Source organism: Lemur catta, chromosome 12, assembly GCF_020740605.2.
Source record: "Lemur catta isolate mLemCat1 chromosome 12, mLemCat1.pri, whole genome shotgun sequence".
Classification (NCBI taxonomy): Eukaryota; Metazoa; Chordata; class Mammalia; order Primates; family Lemuridae; genus Lemur; species Lemur catta.
The window spans coordinates 71,311,823-71,337,908 of record NC_059139.1 but is presented as its reverse complement, the minus strand read 5'-3'; the positions used below and the strand labels follow the sequence as shown (position 1 = coordinate 71,337,908).

General features: G+C 32.2%; 1 pseudogene; it reads left to right on the top strand.

The window, feature by feature from the left end:
- Positions 1-20,399: 20,399 nt before the first annotated feature.
- On the top strand, positions 20,400-20,499 carry LOC123648711 (annotated as a pseudogene).
- The last annotated feature ends 5,587 nt before the right edge of the window (positions 20,500-26,086 follow it).

Genomic DNA, 26,086 nt, shown 5'->3' with positions numbered 1-26,086 from the left:
TTGCTATAAAGGAACTATGTGAGGCTGAGTACTTTATAAAGAAAAGAGGTTTATTTAACTCACCATTTTGCAGACTGTACAAGGAGCATGGCATCAGCATCTGTTTCTGGTGAGGGCTTCAAGGAGCTTCCAATCTAGGCAGAAGGAGAAGGGAGAACAGGCAGGTCACATGGTGAGAAAGGGAGCAAGAGAGGGAAGAGGTGGTGCCAGCCAGTTTTAAACAACCAGCTCTCATGTGAAGTAGTAAAGGAGAACTCATTCATTATCATGGGGAGGGCACCACATCATTCATGAGGGATCCACTCCCATGACCCAAACACCTCCCACCAGGCCCCACCTCCAACACTGAGGATCAAATTTCAGCATGAGATTTGGAGGAACCAAACATCCAAACCATATCATATATGGAATTAGAAAAGAACCCCAATAGCCAAATCAATCCTATGCAAAAAGAGCAAAACTAGAGGCATCACATTACCTGACTTCAAATTATACTACAAGGCTATAATAACCAAAACAGCATGATAGTGGCATAAAAATAGACTCATAGATTAATGAAACAGAATAGAGAACCCAGAAATAAAATTATATATCTACAACTAACTGGTCTTTGACAAAGCAAAAAAAAAAAAAAAACATACACCACAGAAAGGACACACTATTCAATAAATACTGCTGGGAAAATTTGATCACCATAGGCAGAAGAATGAAACTGGACCCCATATACAAAAATCAACTCAAGATGCATTAATGACTAAGATATAGGACCTGAAACCATAAAAATCCTAGAAGAAAATGTAGGAAAAACTCATCAGGACATTGGCCTATGGAGAGAATTTATGACTAAGATCCCAAAAATAAATGCAACAAAACAAAAAATAGATAAATGGAATCTAATTAAATTAAAGAGCTTTTGAACAGCAAAAGAAATAAAAGAGCAAATAGACCATTTTCAGAATGAGAGAAAACATTTGCAAACTATGTGTCTGACAAAGAACTAATAATATTCAGAATCTACAAGAAATTCAACTCAGCAAGAAAAAAACTAACAACCCCTTTTAAAAGGAGGCATGTGACTTGAATAGACATTTTTTGAAAGAAGGTATACAAATGGCCAAAAAACATGAAAAAGTGCTTAACATCTCTAGTCATCAAAGAAATGAAAATTAAAACCACAATGAGATACCATCTTACTACAATTAGAGCAGACTATTAAAAAATCAAAAAGCAGTAGATGTTGGTACAGATGCAATGAAAAGGAACATTTACGCACTTTTGGTGGGAATCTAAATTAGTACAACCTCTGTGGTGATCAGTATGGCGAGTTCTCAAAGAACTAAAAGTAGATCTACCATTCAATCCAGAAATCCCACTACTGGGAGCTACCCAAAGGAATAGAAATCATCATATCAAAAAGGTACCATCACTTATATGTTTACTACTACACAACTCACAATTACAAAGATATGAAATCAACATAAATGCCCATCACTGATGAGTGGATAAGGAAAAAAAAATACACACATGCGCACACACCATGGAGTACTACTCAGTGATAAGAAAGAATGGAATATAAATAAATAAATAATGTCATTTTTAGCAACTTGGATGTAAGTGGAGGCCATGATTCTAAGTGAAGTAACTCAGTAATCAATTCTAAGTAAATAAATATTGCATGTTCTCACTTACAAGTGATTACACAAAGACACACCAGGTGGTATAATGGAAATTGGAGATATAAAATGAGGGAGTCTTGAAGGGAGAAAGGAATGAAAAACTACCTATGGGGTACAATGTACACTATTTGGGTGATACACTAAAAACCCAGACTTCACCACTATCCAATATATACATGTTATAGAATTTCACGAGGACCCTCTAAATTTATTAAAATAAAGAAAAGGAAAAATATTCTATTAATAGAAAAAGGAAAAATATTCTATTAATAGAAAAATTCATATTAGATAATAACACTTAAGGCTTCTATAGTATACTAAAAGGGTGACACCACTTTAAGTGTTTTACTTCATCTTATCCTCATTTTCTAAAAAAGCAAAAAGTAAACAAACAAAAAAGCAGGCAAAGCAAAAGTTTTCATGCGTTATTTTATTTCTATTTGGCTGGTGAATACTCGAAGGCATAGTAGGTTAAGTAAATTGTACAAAGTCACATAGCAAATGCAAGGCAAACAGGTAGCAAATAAGCAACATAGAAACAGACATTCTTTCTACAAAGTAGAAAGATATTATTTTAATATCAGAACGTATAAATTCAGATTTGTCTGTGTTCAGCTTTTAGCTTTTTTTTTAATTTGAATATTTTAACATACATGAACTTAATTAATATTTTGCTTTCTGTCTCTACCTATCGGATATAATCATTTTAGTGTAATTATTCTTAATTTTAAGATTTCTAATATATTTCAGATATGTGAAACATTGTAACAAAGTAACCTTGCAATCTTAGAGGTCATGAGAATTATATTGTGCAAAACTGAGTTTCATATCAATTTAAAACAGATATTTACCATACAGTTTTTAGTAAAAACTGCGATATAGTATATTTATTAATACCAGAAATACAGTCTTTTTTCTTTATAGTCCATTGAGTTTTGACCAATCCTTTTTCAATGAAATAGGGAAAGGATTTTTTAATAAATGGCTCTGGTACAATTGGCTATCCCCTATTAAAATGTATTTATTTTTAATCCTACATCACACCATACACAAAAACCAATTTGCAGTGGAGCAGAAAACTAAATGCAAAAGATAAAACTATAAATCTACTTGAAGAAAAATTAGGAGACTATCTCTATCTTCATGACTTTTGCCAAGCAAAGTTTTTTTTAGACAGGACCCAATAAGCATTAACCATAAAAGGAGGGAAAAAAGTAAATTAAAATTTATAAACATTACATTATTTTCTGAAAAATCAATTTAGAAAATGAATGTAAAAGACATAAAATAGCAGAAAATGTTTGGAATATATGCATATAGAAAATTACAAAGAACCCCTACAACTCAATAATTAAAAGATAAAAAAATAAAGACAAACACCCACCACAAACAGCAACAATTTAAAGGTGGGTAAAATACTTAAGCAGCCACTCAAACAATTAGATATTGGAATGGTCTTATGCACATGAACAGGCACTGTCCGTCATTAGTCATCAAGGAAATGAAAATTAAAACCGCAATGCAGTATCATTTTAGTCTTCCTGGAATGACTACAATTAAGAAGACTGATTAAATGAAATTGATCTGCTCTCTGCTTACTTTCCCATCTTTATCTTTTCCAGTTCTTCAAAGAAATATTCTCTGTGTATCCTATCTGAAATAGCTCCTCCCCAAATTTAATTTTCTTAGCATTTTTATCAAATATGAAATTGTATTAATTTATTTACTTTCTAATATATTTTATGCTCTCAATCTAGACTGTAGACCAAAGGCCAAGACATTGGGTGTGTTCTGCTTTACTAGGTCCTTGGTCCTAGATCAGGGCTTGGCACGTGGGAAGCTCAATAAGTGGACCTTCTCATCTTCTTATCCTACCTACTGGTGATTTAAATCTGTTTAGCCCTCTTTTGATTACATTACATGATTTTTCTAGTGCATCTAGAAAATCACTGTTATAAATTACACCTATTGCTAATAGTTCATAGAAAAAATTATTAAAACACAAATCTTGTAAGAAATTTAACCATTTTAAAATACTTTCACAGTGCATGATTTTAAAGTATATTATAATAATATATTAACCACCCCAATATAAATAATACACTACTGTTTCCTAGAAAAATTAAACAAAATAAAAGTTTATTAGAAAAAGTGCTAAAATTCGATCTAGAATAGAGGTTAAACAGATATTGAAAGCGTGGGTTTTAGGGATTCTACCCCAATATTTACCAGCTATTGTTCTTTCTCAATTAACCTTTCAAGCCTCAGTATCTAGGCCAGTGAAATGGAAGAAATCACCCACCTATCTTTTTGAATTGCCAAAACCATTAGAAGGCTTAAAATTTACACAATATTTAAAGGCACAAATATGGCATCAATAGTAGGCTCTGATTAGAATATAATTTCATTGCAAATGAACTGTTTGAAAATATTTTGATAATCTTTGTTACCAAATTCTACATTCCATTAACATTTCTAAGTTAAAACCTTTATACATTAATTACTTTTCAAACAACTCTCTCTGAACAACATAAAATACATCTATTGTCAAAAAAGAGAATCCAAAGGCATACCCAACTATCTAAACAGTTTGAGAAGTTGAAGTTTGAATTTAGGCGTTTACTCTTTCTGTCACCAGGCACTACCTTTGAAGATACATGCAGCATATCTGCATGAAGAAGTTATACTCAGCATTTTCTAAAACACTTATTATTTTAGCTTCTCTTTAATAAATTACATAGCACAAGGAAAAGAAATTTATGAAAGAGCTAATGATTTGTGTTAGAGTTTAAATAGTGAAATCAATTTAAAGTAGATCATTAGCATAGATATCTATCCAGGAAGCTTTAGATTAATATCTTGAAACCTTTGGATTGTGACCAAAGAGGTTGGTTCCTGAGTTGGAATTTTTTTGGCAATTTAAGGAGGATTCAAAGGGCAGAGTGCAAAAGAGTATAAATAAGACATCTATTAGCATGGACATCAATCCTGGTGGGTAGGAGCTAGGGAATATATTAAGAAAATAAAAGAAAATAGAAACCACAGTAATGATTTCTACATAGCATTCTAACCACCCATTAAAATATCTTTTACACCAAATACACCTTTTAAAATCAAAATAAATGTGTCCATTTTTCCTGTTGTTCCCTATATAGCTTTGCTTTTTCAGAGGGCATCAATGCATCTTTAAGATATAAATCTGTAAAATATATTTTAGTGTCAACAAACTGTTAAAAGTTAGCAAGTGAGGAGTCTCAATTTTGAAACAGTAAATTCTCAGCAAAGCAAATACAATAGAGATTTCTGAAGCACACATATTCAAAATATGTGTTCCAATATCTTTCAACAGTTTTAAAAATAACAAATTTTGATCCGCTATTATCACTATTAGAAATCTATTTGATACAAAATTCTCATATATCAAAAAATATCATTGAATCTACGTTTATACTAAAATCTAGACTTACATGGAAACATTGAGGTCAACCTAAATGCCCAGAACACACATAAGCACACACAAATTTGCTTTAATAAATGTAATGTATTGTAAATAATAAAGTATCATGCAAATATTATTACTTTATAACTTTTTAAAAGTCATCTAACGAAGCTTAAGTTATAGTTGTTAAGGAAATAAAAGAAAAACACAAATAAATGTTGGTTATAATTACAAGTACATTAAAATATTCATAGAAAAAAGAATGGAGAGAAATATTTGAAAAAGTAAATCATATTTTATTATGCATGAGTTATTACAGATTTATTTTAAATGGTGTAGTTTGTATGTGAAGTAGGTTCACTGTGTACTGGCTACAAACTTGTCTAAGTCTAGCGAGACAACACCGATGCACGTAATAAGTTACACGAACCGGGTTTATCATAAATAGGCAGCAAGGGATAACAGAAGCCTAGGGTTTATTGCAAGCTGGCCCCCCCAAAGCTCAGGAAAGCTGCCCAGGGCGGCTGGAGTCATGACTGTGACTTGCACTGCAGCTGAGAAGCTACAAAAGGCAAGCTGCACAGGATTGTATACCTCAGGCACTACATGACACACTGGGCTAAAGCATTGGAGTATATCCTGTTTCTAGGGGAAAGAGGAAAGAATTCAGGCTGTTCCGGCCAGTATGGGGTCATCTCTCAGGATGCTACATTCCAGCACATTTTATAGTTTCTTGAAAACTACAAGCAAAAAAACCTGGGGATGGCGGGTGGGGCGGTGGGCAGGGAGAATTGAATTGGTCCAAGGCTACCCAGAGAACTGTCCTGGAATCTACTGTCCATATTTTGACCAGTAAGAATGTATTATCATTTATAATTTTCATGGTGCAAAAAATTAGTTTTATACTGATGAAATTATTATCAATATTACCTTATAAATAAAAACTAGAAATAACTTTAAAAATTTATTTAAAACCTAATGGCACAGTATTTTACTAAATGCCATATGAACTAAATTAAATAGAAGAGACTTTTTCTCTCAAGATTATTACAGTCTTGTTGGAAAGATAGACATGACTTCTAGAAACAAAAACAAGAAAGCCATAAAGCTATATTACAGAGTTCAAACAAAAAAAAGATAAGTGGGAGGACTGCTTATTAAGATATTTTGATTAATTTGTAAAAACTTTGTCCCATTCAGTCAAAAAGGGGAAGACTGACTTACCAAAAGTAAAAACCCTTCTAGGCAGGAGAAGCAGCATGGAGATGGGAGAGAATACATTATGCATGGTGAATATGATAGCAGATCTAGTCTAAATGCAGTGCTGTGAAGAGAGCAAGTTGTTTTCACAAACAGAGTAGTATATGAAATTCAGAGAGAAAATTACTTTCCCACCCCCTACATGTGATATAAAAAGAGAGACATTTACATGTAAATAAATAGAGTGAACCTTAAACTGTTATGCTAACACTATTGACAACATATCACAAAATTTACTAAAATAAAAAATGTAAAAGATGAAAGTTGAAATCACAGAGAAATTTATCCTGGATCTAAGAGAGGAGCATTTGCTATCCAGAATTTTTATACTCTAGCAGAGTTCTTATATTTCTCTGTAAATAAATTGCCATAAAATTTGGCTTGAGCTTATAAATACCAATAATACAAAAGGCCAAATATAGAAGGCCAAAGCTATCTTGATTTGATTATTATATCCTTCCTTCAATCTATGGAAAATATTCCCTTTTTAAGGAGAAACGTGTAATTCTACCAAGTTATTTTTAAGAAACCAAAAAAGATTATGTTTTATTTTTGTATACCTTTTATTACCTAACCTAGTTGTTACTGAAACATGGGAGGCCATGAACAATTTACTTTTATTGAAAAAGAAATGCATCAACTCAAAAGACTACACAATTAAAAGCTTTCCACTCTTGCTTTAAATTTATGGCAACATTTTCTCCAAAATAAAATCTATTAACAGTTTTTCTTAGATATTCTTCCAGAAATATTCTTAATATGGAAATTAATTTGCCTTCATTTATATATTTATATTTTTATACAAAGGGGACATGTACTATGAGGGGAACTCTCTCACTGTTCTTTTCTAAATCTGCATATCTAGCAGATTATTCATATCATTGATGTTGGTTCACCTTACACTTCAAAAAAAATTAAAACAACTATGTAGTATTTTTTCTACTTTTATGGGGTTATTTTAGATTATTTTACTGATACCTATTGATGAATATTTTAAATATCCATCTTTTTCTATTACATAATGTACAGTAATGATCATCTCTATTCTTATATTTTTGAACAAACATATAAACCTGTCTATAGAGTAAGTCAACTGGAGTTATATTTTGGGGTTGAAATTATGATGCATTTTAAATGCGTATATATATTTTATCAACACTTTTTGAATAACTATTTTTCCATAAATTTAGTGACATTGCACTTACTAAATTTATGGTTATTGTCATGTTTGATGAAAACTCTGTCTTATGGTGTTAATGTTTTAACTATGTGTGTATTTGAAGAATTTTTATGTTTTTACTCTATATCCTTTTACTTTTCTATGAACCACAAATTCTTGCCCAATTCACTATTGATTGGTGTTTTATTGATATATAAGGAAGCGTGCCTTTGTGAAACAGATAAATATTTTTCCAAGTTTATCCCTTTCAAGTCATTTTTATGACTTTTTTATTTAGAAAATTCCTATTTATTATATTTTAAATTATTTACTTACTTTTTTCTTTTAGAGTTTCAAGGCTTAGGCCCTGCTTAGAAATTGTTTCCCTATCCTAAATATATGTAAAATAAATTTTTTCCACATTTTCTCTAATAATTTTCTGGCCTCATTTTGAACTTTTGAATTATTATCCATCTGGAATTTAATATTGTGTAAGAAGTGAAGTAGGCATCTATCTATATTTTGTTTTGTGTATATATCTCTGAGAGCCAGAAGGCTGAAACTCATGTGTTAAAGTAATTCATTCCCACTTTTCTCACAATTTGAAGTAACCTCGCATTCACCTACTAAATCTATATAGGAATTTGGGGTTATCTCATGTCTCGCCTTTATATTTCATTGATCTTGCTAGAAAAGCAAAAAGTGATAGGAAATGCTTTAATTAAGGTTTAACTACATATCTGACATGTGGAAGTGCAAATGCCTATCAAGTATTCCTCTATAAAAATTTATTTAGATTATTTTACATTCTCATTTTTTCCATATATAATTTAGAATACAGTATATATGGGGAAAAAAACCTGTTAACGTTTTATTGTGATCATAACATAGTTCTAAGTTAATTTAGGGAGAAAATTTATCTTCATAAAGTCATCACTGTTGTCAAATTTTACTTTATCATAACCAACAAAGTTAAACACTGTGCTATAAATACACCCCCAAGCTATAAGTTTATTAGTTGTGCAGGAAGACCCTGAAATATAGTAAAACAGTAAAGCATTTAACTACGTGAATGAAAAATCTCAGTTAAATAAGTATACATAAACTTAGCCTTATATAAAAAAATAATGAGTGATACCCAGAATTTCTGGAAATTCTCTAAGACATATCTTCTTAAATTGATTACTGTCAACCACTAGATTTTGAAATATCAATGTGGCTACAGTCTATATCTGATTTAAGATTTAAAAGATCCAGTATTAGTGGCCTTTTTTCCATAACATTTCCACAGGCAGTTTTACAGAGATTTCTATTTTATAAAGTATTTTCATATTTATTATTGCATTTAATTTTTAAAATATTCTGATATTGGTAGATAAAGGATCATCATTTTCATTTATAGGCAAAATACTGATGCTCTTAGAAATTAAATGCCTTAGGCAAAAAAGTTAATAAGTAGCTAACCTAGAATATGAATTCCAGTTCTTCTGATTTCTGATTCAGTGTAACTATATTCACTATTCAATATTTCAGAGTTTGTGCCTCAAAACAATTTTCATTGCACTCATGTATTGTTGTCATGGAGGTGTGTGTATGTTTTGTTTTAGGAGATTTATTTTTGTTTTTGTTTTATTATTTGCTTGTTTATTTGTTGGAAAGAAGTTAAGAAAAAGTCAGTATTGATGAGTAAGTATAAGCTTGAGAAAGACAAGAGCAAACAATAAATTTATTATTATTATTTCATAGGGACTTGACCCTGAACTTTATTTACGCTCTTGGGTGAGGCCAATATGAAGATCTGTTTTTTCTGTCTAGTTTAACAGTCTCAGGAGTTTGGTTTCACTGAAGCTTTAAAGTCTTAAGTACTGTAAGACCAAAAGACCTCTCCACTATAGAGGAGACAGAGTAAGATAAACAAACAGGAAGTCTGAGACAGTGTATTTGCTTAATAAAAGAAAAAGCAGTGGGAGAAGAAAGGTAAGGTGGACAGGGTATCCATGTGTGAGTGTTGTTTTGTTTAAAATCTTCATCCCTAGAAAATATTGGCTGAACATTTTACCCAAACTTGAGAACTTTCATTAACCTTGGGGGAGGGATTCTGCGGACTGGATGATTCAGTCTTAGGGAGGAGTAAAGACAGTAGAGGCAAATGATCTTTGCACTCCAGTACAACAAATCACAGAAAATTATCTCAGCAAGCTCATAAAGAAATGGCATGTTATTTAGGGCAGCTTCGGAAAAGGATAACTTGACCCTTCAGAAGCAGGAGCCATTTTCTCCCTCCCCTGAAAATCTGCTGTTTTGTTAACTCATTGGCTTTCTTTCTGATTTGAATTTTTCCAGTCATACATCTATTACTCCATATTCTCTGCTAATAATATATGGCTTTTGTGTAGTCTTGACATCTTTCACTTTATGGCTTCTACCATAAATAGTAGTATTAAAAAAAAAAAAAGGTATGTGGTGGTAGGGTGGGGGGAAATGGGAATGTCACAGCAAAAATTATGCAGAATAAAATTAAACAGGTGACAAAGACTTTATGAGTATTGCACTGAGGGAAAGAGCCCAGAACTCGGTCTGAGCTCAACGCCATTGAAAATGGGCTGTGGAGGTTTTAAGAGTTGGGCTGGGAGGAATCATAGGCCACCTGTGTTTATTAATTGGCCTTAAACAAAGGAATATTAAACTTTCTCCTATCTTTATGACAGGTGGTAGTTTTATAATTTGGAGCAAGTCTCAGCAGAATTTAGGCTCCTACTCTCCCACAGAAACTGGGAGATAGGAGCCCTATCTTTTTTGAGGATTACATTTCAAAGGGATGCCTCCCAGGTCCTTAAGAAAGACATTTCTGGGCTGTAAACCTGGCAAGTGCTTTTAAAAAGATTTACATCTCAGAGAAGCAGAGAAAGAATTTACAATTACAAGTTCTCTAAAGTAAATGTTCTAAGAAAAGTGAGGTCAGAGACCTAAGAGTCAAGGAGAAGCCTGTCTAAAACTGTAGTCAAGTTGAGGCAAACATTAGGGCCATCTAGGTCAAGACACAAAATCTCTCACGGGTGTTAATTTATCTTCACGAGTTTGCTTTTTGATGATTTAAAAAAAATTTTTTTACATTGCTTCTGGGTAAAAAGAATCATTTTCTTATGTGGATTCATATAACTTGTTTTATGTACTATTATGTTTCATAATGCAACACATTTTCAAGAACTCCATTTTCCTCTGAGATATGAAAGTATATAACAAGTGGAATCTCATGGTGGGAAAGGTAAAAATGTTCTAAGCTAGGAGATAATATACAATGTTGTAGGGGAGGCTCATGCATTTTGCACACTGGAAATAAAAGTATTGGAATCTATCTCTTCATGATTTCTGATTCCTGTCTCTTGTCATCTGCACCACTCCCCTGTCTCTTTCCCATAGCTTAGTCTCAGAATTGAGCTATAATAGAAAAGGTATGATTGAGTTAGTCACTGGCAAGTAGTATATGCTGCTGCAGAGTAGAGATTTCACATTAAATTCCCAAATGGATGTTGGACTTTTCTGTGTCTGGCATGAGGATGGCAGCCTTGGATCCAAGTAACAAAGCCTAGTGTGTTAAGCTGTGCAAAGCCTTGCACGATCTGCACTAATCATAATTATTATTTATGTAAGGACCTACTTGGAAGGCAGATATGGCTTTGGCAACCTCTGAAAGCATTAGTTAATTTTCTCAAATGCAGTTCTAAAGAGAAAGATATTCAGCATCCATTGGAAAGAATGCATTTCCTTGAAATGAAGAACAAATCAGGAGGTTAGAATACAGAGGTACTAAAGGGAAAGCAATTGTGAAATTTCTTAGGATGAGTGAGGTGTAAGATATAAGAATATAAAAGGATTATATATTACATATACATATAGATATGCATACCAACACACACATATCTATACACATACGTATATCTAAATATCTAAATTCCTAATATTGACTAATATTCTTAATATTGACATTTGGATCTTTCTTACTTGTCATAAATAAAAGTACACTTTGTCTGGAAAAATACTACTCACTATTAGCATTATCAAGATATATTGATCATTGGGCTTATTGACCTCACTCCTAGAGTATCAAACAACAAACAAGAGAATTTATATCGTGTGAACCTGTATGAATGTGCAGAAAATAAATATGTGTCCTCAATATGAGCACTGTCTACCTGTAATCCAGTGGTTATAATAAGTACTATGGTTTGAATGTGTCCCCAAGTTCATGTGTTGCAAAATTAATACCCAATGCAACAGTGTTGAGAAGTAGCACTTTAAATAGGACTTTAAAGAGATGATTAGGTCATGAGGGTTCTACCCTCCTGAATAAATTAATGGCATTATTTTGGGAGTGGGTTAGTTATTCAGGGAGTGGGCTCCTGATAAATGGATGAGTCTGGCTTGCTTCCTTCTCTCTCCTACATGCTCTCTTGCCCTCCCGCCTTTTGCCACAGGGTGAGGCAGTAAGGAGGCCCTTGCTCCTCAACCTTGTACCTCCCAGCCTCGAGAACTGTAAGAAATAAATCTCTGTTCTCTATAATTTACCCAGTCTCAATTATTCCATTACAGCAGAACAAAAGGATTAAGAAAATGGTGCTGTCTGCCAAATGCTCTATTTGGAACATGGAGTGCACGAAAAAAAAAAAAAAAACAAAAAAGAAAATGGGATTGTGCAAAGTAATCATGTGGGCAAAATTGTGAATTACATATAGCTGAATGCCATTCCTATATATGAGGGATTCTTATATAGTGAAGAATATTTTATTACATAATGAAGAAGGAATATTTTCAAAAAATTCCTCCTGATGCTTGCCCTTGGTTAAGAACTATTGTTTTAAGTAGGTAATTTACATAAATACTGAAGTATGAATTTGTCAAATGGATACTATTCAGTAATCATTATGACAGAAACCACGTAAAAATTTTTTCTCCCTGTGCATTTCCTTAATGTTCATACATAAATCAAAACAAGATACATTCATTCAAAATGCCATGAAATTATCATATGCCATATCAACCCTCAAAAAATCTCTTCCACAGTAATTTGGAATCATAATCTTATTAAAGTTTTCATATTCTCCTTAAGAAAAAAATTAGAAATTGCTAATCAAAATCTGAAAGAATAAGGTGATTATAAATCAATCACAGCTATTTACAAGAATTTTTTAATGTACTCTGGAATAGATAATCTGGGAAAACATATTTTTAAAAATCTATGAAATGAATGTGCTTATTATAATGGGAGAATTTTAAGTTGATTTAATTTTTTTAAAGTCCACCCATAACTATATATTCATTTAATTAAGTGCCTAGAGGCCAATGTTCCCCTGTTAAAACAAACTCAAGGATAACAACTAATAAACAAGGTAAATAATTCGTGCATTTACTTAAACATTTATTAAGCATCTACCAAGTACAGATCACTAAATAAAAATTATATTAGATCCTATTGCCTCTACAGATATAATCTCTGCCTCCAAGAGTTTATATTCCAGTAAATAGTCAAGTTTTCAAATTTTAAGATTACTACAATTTATAAGATAAGACAGATGATATTAGCAAGTATAAAGACAATAGGTATTTATCACAGAAGCATCTTTTTATATACACTTTTAGTAAAAGTAATAATGAGAAACTCTTGACAGAGAATGAAAATGAATTTTGTATCTTATTACAGAAGTAAAAAGTTAAAAAATTATTACTAAAATTATATAATTTATATTAGCTATATTATATCTAACATATGAATTATAATTTATATTTATTTAATTGATACAGTTAAATGTTCTAAGTTTTCTTTGAAAAAAATGGTATCAGAGCCATTTATAATATTTTTAGCAAGGACAATACATGCTAGTGCAAAATTACTAACCTAGAAATTCAGTTTTAAAATGCAATACAGGTTGGTTTTGCAGTAGCAGATGGGGATTTTAAAGAGAAAGGATATCTAGCTGACTCTGATTCAAGGAATTCTCAGAACTTTATATCTTAAAACAAACCACCTCCAAATTGTTTTAGTTATAGAACATGTTGCAAACAATCTTTAATCATCCCATTTTTCTCAATACTGATCATTTTTTTTTTTGATTCTGCAAATGTGAGTGACTCAATGAACAGACTCAGTATATTCAGTGTCTCTCATTTCAACCTTGCCTGTTTCTTTTCCCTCGGCTGTATTTGCCTAAGTAGCTCAAAGGATTGTTCATTAGAAATTCATATTTTATGAAAAAAATAAATTTTATAATTTTATATTAAAAATGAACATATGCATCTACAAAAACATAATTTTTCTTAAATTGAAGATAATGGATTTTCCATGTTGCCACTAAAGGAAAAAATTACCATATAATACTTATGATATTGCAATTTGAGTGACATCTCAAATTACTTCCATAAATTTCAATCTAAATAGAAGTAACAGGCCAAAGAGTTCTCAAAATCAATTATGCTATAAGAAGTACCCTTGAAATCTGTATATTAATATAAAGAGGCTACATTTTCTAAAAGAGAAAGATTGGCTGAGAAAGGTAAAATTGAAAGGAAAAAAACATCAAGAACATAGAGTTCACCTATCTTGCTAGCTAGAGTATTCTTAAGAAAAGAGACAATAATGAGGTGGAAAGAAAGCTAGTACAGTCAGCAAAATTAATACAATTTGGAAATTAAAGATAAAATAGCTGAAAATTTGAAACTTGGCTGTTTCTCAATACTGAATCTTAGTAGTGAGAATTATAAATGCACTCATACACCATGGATGTTAAGTGCTTTTTAAAAGTCAAAGTTTATGCAAAGTCTTCCAAAGGTAGGCAGAAATCTTTCATTATCAGATCCCTGAAATAGATGCCAATGGCTCAAATCCAACTGAGATGAAAGAGAGAAATTAAACTGCAATAGAGAAATCAGGATTTCAAGAGACACAAAATACTTAGCTGATCCTCCTAGCTCAGTAGCATTTATTTAGGCTTCTAATATCAGAGGTCTGGCTTCTTTAACTAGTTTACTAAAATAACTATCAGACTATTTTCTCTTGACTCTTTTTTGTGACTCTTTTTTTCTTTCTCTGACTCTAGTTTATCTTGCACACGATCTCTGAATTAATCTCCCTTAGGTCCTTTCATTATATTAGTGTTCAAAAAGTCTACAACAGCTCCCAGTTGTCTTCCTAAGCAGATTTAAATTTCTCTCCTTGTTTTCTCTGATTCTCTGCTGTATTTCTACTTCCCACTGAGTCAAGACTATTTTCCACTACTCCCAAATATGGACTTTTCTCTAAAGGCAATATTATCACTTATGTGTACCATGTACTTGCTGCCAGGTTCAAGCGTAATGTCAGGTTCATGCATTCCGTGGTTCTTTTGTCTCAGTACCAAAAAATGATTACTGAGACTGAGTTCACAGAACAAATGAGCAGACCAAACAGATGCAAGCAAGGCCAAGCACCAAGATGTTTTAAGCATAGTATGTTCCAGAGAAGGAACGGATCTATGTTCCAAAGCATAGACAATCCCAGGTTTTTAGCACTCACTTGTATTCATATCATAACCAGACTGCCTCTCCTCCCTGTAGGTGGAGATTCCCTCTCCCCAACTCCTCCGTGATTGATGGATTGGGGTTATATAACTAAATACTTTGTGTGCATGCGGAATTCTCAGACTACCCCTGCTTGCCCACCGGTTAGGGTGAGGGGGGCAAATCTGCAATGCTAATTAGATGGTAATGAACATCAGGTCCGTTGAGGACACCAAAAATCTCCTGGGGATGCCCCAGTTCCGCCAGTTCGCCCCACCCATGGCCTTGACCGTATCTGCCGTTCGTGGTTTCTCTACCTCTTTTTGGTTGGTCATTTCCTATCATAGACAAAACATCTGTTCCTCTCCCTTCTCCTTGGCCCTACCTAATGTTGCTTTATCATCATACCATTGCTCACCTTGCTTCCTGCCTGAAATCTAGGTTCTCTTCTTCTCCAGCAGCTGAAATCTTTCCCATCCGTTCTGTAAGCTTCACCTTAATTCCTGATTGATTGACACTTTTTATGATCTTTGTTTACGGTGTCTTATAGAAGTATTGTTTGCTCCAAGTAATTTATAATTTAGATGTCTTTTATTTTGTTTTTCATTAATTTTTATATGCATTAAGTCAAAACATGAATAAGATATAGTAAGCTACTAGAAGGCATAAACTACATCTTACATTTTTATATTATAGGATGGATGGTAAATAGATGGAGGTATTTTGCCTCATTAATAAAAGGGGGATTCAAGGAGCCCTATTAAAATACATATTGTACAATGAAGGATAACAAATTAAAAATATGAGAAGGAATTGGAAAAAGAGGCAATGTGTTAGTTTTCTATGTGGCTTACGATAACAAAAAGTTATTCTTTTTACAGTTCTAGAGCCTAAAATCTGAATTACAGATGCTAGTAGCCCCATGATCTCTCTCAGTAACATCCTAGGTAACTGTTTCACTTGCCCAGATTCTTATTTCCTACAGTAAAGATAACTTATCTTTTTGTTCTCTCGTACATTTTCTGAACTTTCCTTGTCCTCTTCCATATGAAGGTCAGGTGTGTGGGGGATGGATAGTTTGGGGTAAGAGGGGAGATAGCCAACAAATTGTATTTCCCAGGCTTCCGAGCTAACTGGATTAAGTTTAGATATCTTTGTATTTCTCCTGACTTACATTTTCTATTAGCATCTCAGCTGTCAGTTATATATCTTTTCCATTAAATGGAAGATAGCTTTTTTCTCCCTCCAGCTGCTTTTAATATTATCACTTGGTCTTTGATTTTCTCCAATTTGATTATAATACACCTATGTGTGTTTTTCTTTGTTTTTGTCCTACTTGGATTCACTGACAATATCTTCCAACTGATATGGGAAATTATCAGGCATTATTTTTTCCGGGTTTGTTTCTATCCTAACTCTCTGTATTCTCCTCTGGGACCCCTGTTGACTGTGTTCTGTGTATTCCTTTTATGCTTCATTCTGTTTTGTTATGTTTCTATTCTTTGTTCGCTCTGTGTTTCAGTTTGCATATTTTTCTAACGTATTTCTGAGTTTAGTGTATGTTGTATGCAATGACTGGTCTGATTTTCATCATCTACATAAGAGCCACTTAACTCCTCTTTATATAAATATATAAATATTCTATTGATATTCTCCATCTCCTTTTCTCTCTGTTCTACAACAAAGGAACATAGATATTTTAAAGTCCTTATCGCTAGCCACAATATTTACATTATCTTTGGGCCTGATGTTATTGTAGACTATTATATCTCTTTGTTACTTATGACTGGTTCCTGGTTAGTCATATGACTAGTAATTTTATATTTTATGTTACATATTGCATATAATACATTGGAAAGACAATGAGTTATGTTGCCTTCTACATCTTCTATATATTCTTAGGGCATGGATCTTAATCCTAAAATCTGGTCCTTTTTTCTACAGCATAGCCTTTCTGGTTTCTTAACCAGAATCCCTTCTTTTTATCAAAATAGTTTATTTCTGACTGAGTTTAGACTCCAATGGCTCTATAGAACTATGTATCTACTCAAATCTCTCCTTCATTACTGTGACTGTTCTCGGCTAGTTATCTTGGAGTTTTTCTTAGTAGATGCATAGCTAAGCAGTGAACCAAAGATACGGAATTTTATATAATTTTTTATGGCTCTTTCTCTATCATGCTTTCCTCTTTGACTCCTTGTTGCTGAAACCCAAGCCAGTATGGCAGCAAATAGTACTTTTTTTCCTTCCAGCCAATGATATTGCCACTTTCTGTTTGAATTCTAATTATGTGCACTGTGATTTGGGAAATATTCCCACAGATAAAGCCGAAGTGCAAGCCTGATTGTTCCTTTTACATGCTCTCTTGTCTCAACAACTCTCAGCCTGCATTGTTAATTTCCCAATGTCTGTCTGCTTGAGATGTTTACATAAGTTTTCTAGTATTTTTTTTTTTTAGTTAACTAACTGCATAACTGCATAGAGTAAGTACATTAGCCAGTAGCATCAAAGGCAATATTATGGACATTGCTGGGGTCTGCTTTTCTTTTAATTCTTAAGGTTTGTGGGACAAATGTCTCCCTGAGGGAAGCTGGGTATTGTCTATATGTAATGGAGGCAAATCTGTGCATGGAAGAAAATGAAATTTAGTATCTAGAAGGGAAGAAGAATATGGCATAGATATTTATTGCTTATCAAGTATCACCATATTTTCCAATCCCTTGCTGTGGGATTTGGGCCAATTCTGGAGAAATGATATGAGCAGAAATAACATGAGAAAAGTCTCTGTAAAATTCTTATAAACACTCTTCCCCTGCTTTGAAGCTCCTGATACAAGACAATTCTTGGGTCACTAGTTAGAGGAAATCAACCAAGCAACCTTGGACTGCAAATGAGTAAGAACCACACTTTTATTGTGTTATATCTCTGGGATTTCAGGACTTATTTTGTAAAACATGGCACATGCCTAAAAGTAATCTGATTACTGCATAAACTCTAGATGAATTCTGGAAATATTTGTTTCAATTATTATGTATATTTTTTCACTATATTCAGGAAGACTTGAGTAAAGGAGAGAATTTTTTTTTAATAAAGGAAATTGTGACAAAAAAATTCTGGTTGTGAAATAGCACTATCTTAAGTCTTCCTCAATTTCCCAAGAAAACAGACATAGGAACTAATTGTTAAGAAAAGAAATGAGTGAATAAATAACATAAAACATTGAAAGTATTTTAAACAGAAGTTGGTGAAGAAGTGCCCTTACAAATTCCAAAATTTCATTCAGCTGTGCCAAACTGCCAACAGAAACAATACCTGTGCATGTAGTTAACAGTATGAGAGGAAGCAGAGAGAACACAAAGTAATTTCTGATAGCCCTGATGCTGGTGAGCCCAGAAATTGCTAAAAATGATTCATTCAGAAAGCAAGAGAAGACACCCTGGAGTAGAAGTCAGGTATAACAATCTGAGAAAAATAACTGAACAATCACAGAGGAGGCTTTGCTCCATCCATTTAAGGGTGAGTTTAAGGGGACTTAAGGAATGTTAGTGCTGAGGTTGTCTGGGTGTGATGGAAGCTTGAAATCAATCCACCAGAGAAGGTTCCTTTAAGGACAAAGCCCATTCTAAAGAGAAAGTGTTAAGAATAGAATATAAATTAAGCAGGACAAAGATACCACAAGGCAGAGAGAGAGAGACAGAGAGAGGAAGGAATACTGGTAACAATAAAAAAGGAAAACAAAGAAGATTCTCAGGTAGTATTTGAAATAACTTGGTGCTTCACTTTAGAAAGCTCTAGAGCCATTATCTTGACACATGTCCATAAACAGGAAGGTAATTTTAAAAATACTAGAAAACTCATCTCATATAAATATTCATAATACAATAGGATGTGTATGAATTCCATCCAAATGCATTCTAGGCTAAAAAAAAATCATATGAGCAGAATAAACTTCTTTCTCTCGCTGACAGCAATGACATACCAAAAGAACATGACCTTAACACCAAAAATTTAAAACACTATAGTTAAATATTTCAAAATAAGCAATGAAATTAAGGTGTGAAAAAAAAGCATAAATGAGAACTAGGAAAAATTAAAAAAAACTTTCGTCAATAAAAGAGTTCAAAAACAGGGCTTGCAGAGTTCAGAAATGATTTAGAAATAAATTTCAAATAATTTCAGAAATGTGGACAAAACTAGAAAATGGAAATTAGCAGATATCATAGATGATATAGTAAAAGGAATAGGCAAAAATGAAGAAAGACATAAAATGAAGGAAGAAATAATCAAAAAAGGTAGAGAAATCTATGTAGAGGATACACATATTAAAAAATAAACCAAAAAAAGAATAAACATTAAAAACTGTAATTAAATAGAACTTTTCCAAAGTAAGATAAAAATTATATCTTCCTATTGAAAAAAAATACCATATCTCTGAAAAAATTTTCCTAGGCAGCCAAAATCAACAATTATGGTAAAATTATTTGACTTTAGCTCCAAATGCTTTCATAAGTGAATTAGTTTAAAGAATTTGAAAGATAATTCCAGTATTACTTTAAGAATTTTGAAGCATAAATGATGGGAGCAAAACTTCAAAATTTTTGTTATAAGATGCATATTGTATTAATTACAAAACCTAATAAAATTCCATTAGAAAGAAAAATATAAACCAATTTGACATGTACATTTAATATAATTGCAATATTCATACCATTTTTTTGAGCTAGAAAAGTTTATTATAAGGTTCATGTAGATGGGCAAACAAGCAAAAATAGAGGAACCATGGAAACCATGAAAGGAATGTGTTAGCCATGCCCTATATGAAATGTATTGTATAGCAACATGAAAGGACCAGAAGAAAAAATCTAGAAATAGACATATTTGCATATGTAAATTTTCTATATTATAAAGATTGCATGAGAAATTGGTGAATAAAAAATGTACTTTATGATAAGTGGTGTTGGTATAATGGCATAGTTATACCAAGAAAAACCAAAATTGTCTTCTCCTGCATACAAATACTAGAAGAAAACATGTATGAATTCATCTATAAATCTGAAAGTAGGGAAAAGAGTCTTACCTGTGTCTTGCAAAATAGAGGCAATAATGGGTAAGATTAATAATATTAGTTACGTAATTTGTGAAAAAAAGCTATGACAAATAAATACTATAATTAACAAATAAACAAATGACAAAACAATGAAACATATTTGCAATGAAAAATGCTTAAAGGCTGTCATTTCTATTTATTAATTAGGATTTTACAATGTACTGATTTTGCAATTATAGACAAATCATATATTCAGATATATTGTAAGGACAAAAAAAAAGCAAGGTTTTGCTTTAGCAGCACATATACAATAGTTGGGGTTATAGAGAGATTAGCATGACCCCTGCCTAAGGAAGACATGCAGATTCATGAATTGTTCCTTATTTTTCTGTACACTTAAAAATGGTAAGAATGGTAAATTTTATGTTATGTATATTTTCCCACAATTAAATAAACAAAAACATAAAAATTTAAAATAAAATTACACAGAAAGCAAAAAAAGGCAAGGACATCTTAAAATGTTTTCAGTAATCATACTTTTAGTAATAATGTATTGGTTTCATTATGAGTTAATATTATACCAAAAAAGTAAAAAACTGATTAGATTAGTCTCAATAAGAGCGCTAACAATGAAAACCAGAATGATATTCTTATGATGTGATACAATAGGAAGCTCACAATTCCTCTTGTGAAGTATTCTTACCAAAAAGCAAGAAATAAATTATCAGATTAGCCTTCTAAATGTAGATACTTTTTTCCACAGTAAATAATTGGATCTGTAGACCATCTTAAGTGACACAAGTGATACAATAAGCAAGATCTTGAAAATGCAAAATTATACAGGATCAATGCTCTCGGTTTCTTTATCAAATAAATTGTTTAAGAAAAAGGAAGCTTATACATTAAAAGCAATTAAAACTATACCAATAGGCTGTAATATTTTTTTAAGGAGTATCAACACTAATATCAAAGACCAAATAGTATCTGGTCAGGGAAAATGATTGTTACAAGTTATTTTCAGGCTGTGAATGAGAAGAACAATGAAAGAGAACCTAAGCTTATCCATTCTTCATTTATCTTCTTTTAGTTTCTCATTGTTTCAATCCACTATTCACTATGCTCATACTTTCCTATCTTAAAATGAATATGGCTGGACACCTAGAAATTTGTTAACCAAAAACAAGTTAGTCAATCTTTTTGTGATAAAGTATTTATTTTTGTCTTACATAATCAACTAATCTTCAGGATTAGGCATTAAATGCCAGGTACTTTTGAAAAGTACATTGCTATTTACTTTCCACCAGGGAGAAATGTGACCTCATTCCATGTTCTGAATAACACAACAGTGCCCTAGCGATTAGTACATCAGGTCAGATGGGAGAAAAACATGTGGCTCTGCAACTTTTAACAACCTGCTCAGCCTTAAATGGGTTACCAAGGAATCTAAAGGCAAAGCACAGAAAATGTTACTTGATTCAGGACAGTGGGCAGTAAATTTAAAAAAATTAAACAATATCTCATACCTACATTACTGATATAAACAGTCTTCTGAAAATGTTTACCTTTTAAGCTCTATTGAGATACAGTAAACATCCAAAGCTTTTCATTCATTTGGGTTGGAGGAAAGTCCAGTGGATTGGAGGAAAGTCGTGTAACTATTACCACAATCAAGGTTTAAAATACTCCCATCACCACAAAGTCCCCTTGTGCCCCTTGCAGTCAATCCCTTATCCCAGGTAGGCACCCAGTGATCTGTCACAAAGCATACTATGATTTTGCCTTTTCTAGAGTTTTATATGAATTTAATACAAAACTCTAGCAATATGGAGTCTTTAGTAACTGGCTTCTTTTACATAGCTCCTAACAATGTAACACTGGAAAACTTTGCTGTATGATTCAAGAGTGACTCTTTGATATAACAGAGATAACACTGAAAATTAGGGCAGGAGGCTTGAATTCTATCTCTGCAACCCCAGTCTGTATGAGCTAAGATATATCTCTTAACTTTTCTGGTCTGTCAACAGCAAGATGAGGATAGTATTATTCTGCCCTCCTCAAGGCTACTGCGTGGATTTAATTAGAGAGGATGCACAAAATGCTTTCTAGAGTGTAACACGCTACACAGGTGAATTCTGAAAAGGCTATCAGAAATAAGAGAAATGACAGTTTTTTTAAAAATTGTCATTAAACATGAATAAATATATATTAAACATACGATTTAAAAATTTTATTTTTTTACTGTGGAGATGGTAATAAAATGAAGGAAGGCTGTGAATGGACTACATGAAGATAGGCAAATAAAATAGGGGAAAAAGCTGGAACTAGAATTATAAGAAGGAAGACAGGCTTAATGAGCCTATCTAAATAAAAAGCAAACAGCTATCTTTAGAAGTAAAAGTTATTCTTTTAATTTTTGTTGTCATCATCAAAACTTATTAAGAATTTGTTCTATACAGGACACATTACTTGACAAATTTATTGATATAAAATACATAAAGCATATAATCCCTGTCTTCAAGTTTCTTCTGCTTTCCCTGCAAACATTGGAAAAGGGCAACTAAAATTGCTACTAAAGGAAGTTGAAGGACAAAGGAAGAACACTCGTCCATTAAAAAAAATCATAAATATTTTGTAAAAGTTGACATTTCTAACATTAGAATAAGAATATGTAGGTTTTTTGTGATTAGTTATATTATTTTTTATTTCTTTTAACTGGTGTCAAGGAAGAAGATAAGATAAATTGCCTCTCTGCTCTACATCCATACCATAATGATGAACCTCCTTTCCTGGTCCCTTTTGGGGGCCTGAAGTTCTCCTATCTCTCTCTATACCCTGGAGAACAGGGAGCAATTTAATAGTAGTGTCAGAGGCCTGACCATTTTTGACACCAAAGAGCAAGCTTAGAGAAAAAGGCTCTAGTTTGGGATAGGAGAAATCTTGTGATTAATTAGCAGGTGAAAAGGACCATGACACTTGGAAAAGGGAAAAAGTAGTCTATATGAGAAGAGAGTTTATCTGAGTAGACAAGATTTGCCGTGTGAAGTTAAAAAAAAATCCAAATCAAATTCCTGGAAAATCTAGTCAGTGTAAAAATTTTAGGTAGACTATAGACAGAATACTTGACTTTTCTCACATTATTTTTCTTTTGTATATTAGATAAATTATATGGCACTGAAGTAAAGAGGAGATTGAAAGTTTTTCAATCTTCTGTGTACTTTTATCCATTAAAAAAAAGAGAGAACTTTCAATCTGTGACTATAAAATGTCAGATTCCAATCAAATGTCTTAGATCTCTTTATTAATAAATGGGCTGAGGAAAAATAAGTTGATCTATTGAATTAATTGGGATAATTAGCAAATAATACTGATTCTCTTCAATTCTATCTGTTTTCAGGAAAAAGTACAAATATACAAAAATTTAAATAAACTTTAAATTACTATTTAATATAATGAATACAGAAATATGTAACATACTGAACAACAGTTTTATTAGTAGTGAAAGTGAATCATTGATTGTTGGAACACTTGAACATACTGGGCAAGAGAAATACACTCACATAATAAAAACTTAAACGTATAACTTTTAGAATTAGAAAATGAAATTTCAGAAAAATTATGTAATGTGTTCAAATTTAATAATGGGGAATCAAGGCCAGATTTTATGACTCTAAATGAGAAAACTATATAAATCTCCTAAAATGATTGATATTCCTTTATTTGTTCAATATTATTGAGTGCATATTATATACTAATTTCTGTTTTAGCTGCTACAGATAAAGCAGTGAGCAAAACAAAGCAATGAACAAAATAAAGTCCATCCCTTAATAGAGCATGTATACTAAAGAGAGGTTGCAAGATAAAATATAACAATTAATTAAATAGATATATAGTATAATGCCATAAAATGCTATAAGAAAATTAGAAATGGTTAGTAGATAGAAAATGATAGTGATTCATACTTTTAGACAGGGTGGCTAGGGAAGATATCTCTGGAGAGTTAATATTGAAGGATTAATCTAAATGAAGTTTTAGGTAGAGAGTGATGAGGGTACAAAGACTCCAAGGTGGAAATATGTGAAGTATGAAATATTATTGGCAAAGACATCAGTATAGCTAGAGAAGGATGAGCCAAGGAAAATGATTAGATTTGATGAAAAAGAAGTCTATACATTTATGCACGTATAATAGAAAAATTTTAATGTGGTGTTATTGTTTTGAAAGCCTCTGAATATCCAGTTCCACATCTGTATAATTTTGATTTACGTTTGAAGACCCTGGTCACATTTCTGTGAAACCTTCCTGATCTTACTAAATAGCAAGGGTGCCATTCCTTTATTCTTCCTACTTTCATATTAAATGTATAATAAATATGTTATAAGACAGTCCTTATCACACTGTGCTCAAAATATTTTAGCAGTTTTCTCCTATCCTAGATTTTTGATATTTTACAGTTTAGTTATGTCATTGCACCATATATATATAAAACAGAACCTAATTTTAGTGGCTTTTTAAGTCTTTATTGAAAGATGCATTGGTAAATTGATGAATAAATGAGTGACTGTATTAGTTAGTTGTTCTCGTATAATAAGCTATTCTACATTTGAGTGGCTTATGCCAATAAGTTTAATGACAGAAATGAAAAAAAAAATGTTAAAAGACATAAATAACCAAAGCTCACTTAAGAAGAAATAAAGAGTCAAAATATTTCTTTATCCATTAAGAAATGATATTGATAATTAAAATTCCCAAACAAGGAAAACTAGTTATTCAAGTGACTTTACCAATTAATTCTAGAAAATATTAAAGGAAGAAATACCAATTCTATAAAAAAAATTTTCAGAAAATACAAGAGAGAAGACCTTTCAACATTTTTTATGAGGCTAGCATACCAAAACTAGACAATAATATAAGAAAACTACAGACCAATATCACTCATGAACATAAATGTAAACATCCTTTAAAATATTAGCAAATGAAATCCAGAATATTTAAAAAGGTACTATTTGAGTAACTAAGATTTACCCTGAGAAGGCAAGATTAACATTAATATAGAATTCAAATATCAGGCCAGGCGTGGTAGCTCAGCCTGTAATCCTAGCACTCTGGGAGACCAAGGCAGGAGGTTCACTTGAGGTCAGGAGTTTGAGACCAGCCTCAGCAAGAGTGAGACCCCCATCTCTACTAAAAATAGAAAAAATTAGCCAGGTGTGGTGGTGCATGCACCCACAGTCCCAGCTACTCGGGAGGCTGAGTCAGGAAGGTAGCTTGAACACAGGAGTTTGAGGTTGCTGTGAGCTAGGATGATGCCACAGCACTCTCCCAGGCAACAGACTGAGACTCTGTCTCAAAAAAAAAAAAAAAGAAAAGAAAGAAAGAAAGATAGTATGGTACTGTTAATACAATAGTCACATATAAATGGAAAAGAAATAGATCCCACATGTATATGATCAAATAGTTCTACTAATATATAATATGCAAAAGAAATTAAGATATGTTTACATAAAAGCCTGTATACAAATGTTTATAGCACTTTTATTAATGGTCAAAAAACCTGGAAACAGCTTAAATATCCAACTGCTTAATTAATAAATAAACCATTATTTATTCATATAGTAGAATATTACTCCATATAAAAAGGCATGAGCTGCTAGTCACTCTATGACAGGAGTGAAACTCAAAGGCAATATCCTAAGTGAACTTAGAAAGACTCAAAAAAATCTACATTCCGTATGATTCCATTTATAAGACATTCTGGGAAAGGCCAAAGTATATAGAGAGAAATCAGATCAATAGTTATCAGGGGCTACAGCAGTGATGGTCGTGGATGTTTGATTATAAAAGGACACAAAGAAACTCTTTGGAGCCATGCAAATAATCTATATAATCATTGTAGCAGTGGTCATATAATTATATGTGTTTTTCAAAGTGCATAGACCTGCACATTTAAAATAGTATTATAGATTTTATTGTTTGCA